The sequence below is a fragment of the Perognathus longimembris genome, chromosome 9 (genome assembly GCF_023159225.1).
Source record: "Perognathus longimembris pacificus isolate PPM17 chromosome 9, ASM2315922v1, whole genome shotgun sequence".
Taxonomy (NCBI): domain Eukaryota; kingdom Metazoa; phylum Chordata; class Mammalia; order Rodentia; family Heteromyidae; genus Perognathus; species Perognathus longimembris.
Window position 1 is genome coordinate 37189785 of NC_063169.1, and position 803 is coordinate 37190587.

Consider the following 803-nt stretch of genomic DNA (forward strand, 5'->3'; position numbering starts at 1 on the left):
GATTTATTTTAGTATGATGCAAAAAGCAGATCTCTATCTGAATTCAAAGTGAAGCAAAATCAAATTCAGCTCAGGGTTTCATCTCTAGATGCGCTATCTCAAAAACACATACTGCCTTCATCCATGGAATGTACACCTATTGGGGGGGGGGCGATGGAAATTTCTAGCATGCTAATGTTTGGGATTATTTCCAGATGCTCAGTTTCTCCGGAACTAGACCATGTGTTGAAATTGTATGGTACTCAAAATGACAACTCTTTTAGTATTAACTATCACATGCAAAGACTAAGTCAAAAATAATAGATGAGCGCATTATTTTTCATGGGAGAACACAAACGCAGTCCCACAATACAACAAATTATGCAGTCGAGTTTCCCATATTTGGAGAAATCTCAGGGGTCAGCACATTGGGAGTGCAAGGGATAAGCCTCACCTGGAAAAACCACCGTTGTGGTCATGATATATCCTCTGCCAGGTTAATATAGAGACAAGAACATTTTACAATTAAATTTCATCAGAGTTTGGAATTTTATTCATACAGATAATGAAAACTCTGAAATATCTATTTGTAAATAGGAATAAAGGAGAACTACTCTTCCTCCTCCGCTTGGCTTTACTTTTGATTGTGGATCAGATACCATGGAGTATAGGATCACAGCTGGGAATTTCATATTCATATTTCATAGATAGATAGATAGATGATAGATAGATAGATAGATGATAGATAGATGATAGATAGATAGCTACAGGTATAGATGGATCATCCTAGAGTAGGACACTTTTATGTAACAATGGATCTCATA

The 803-nt window shown here is 36.5% G+C and overlaps 1 non-coding gene across 1 annotated transcript; it reads right to left on the reverse strand.

Annotated features, from left to right (window-relative positions):
- Positions 1-320: 320 nt before the first annotated feature.
- Positions 321-483, reverse strand: LOC125357810. The gene has a single exon (XR_007212213.1). It is a non-coding gene; the product is annotated as a U1 spliceosomal RNA (small nuclear RNA).
- Positions 484-803: the final 320 nt, after the last annotated feature.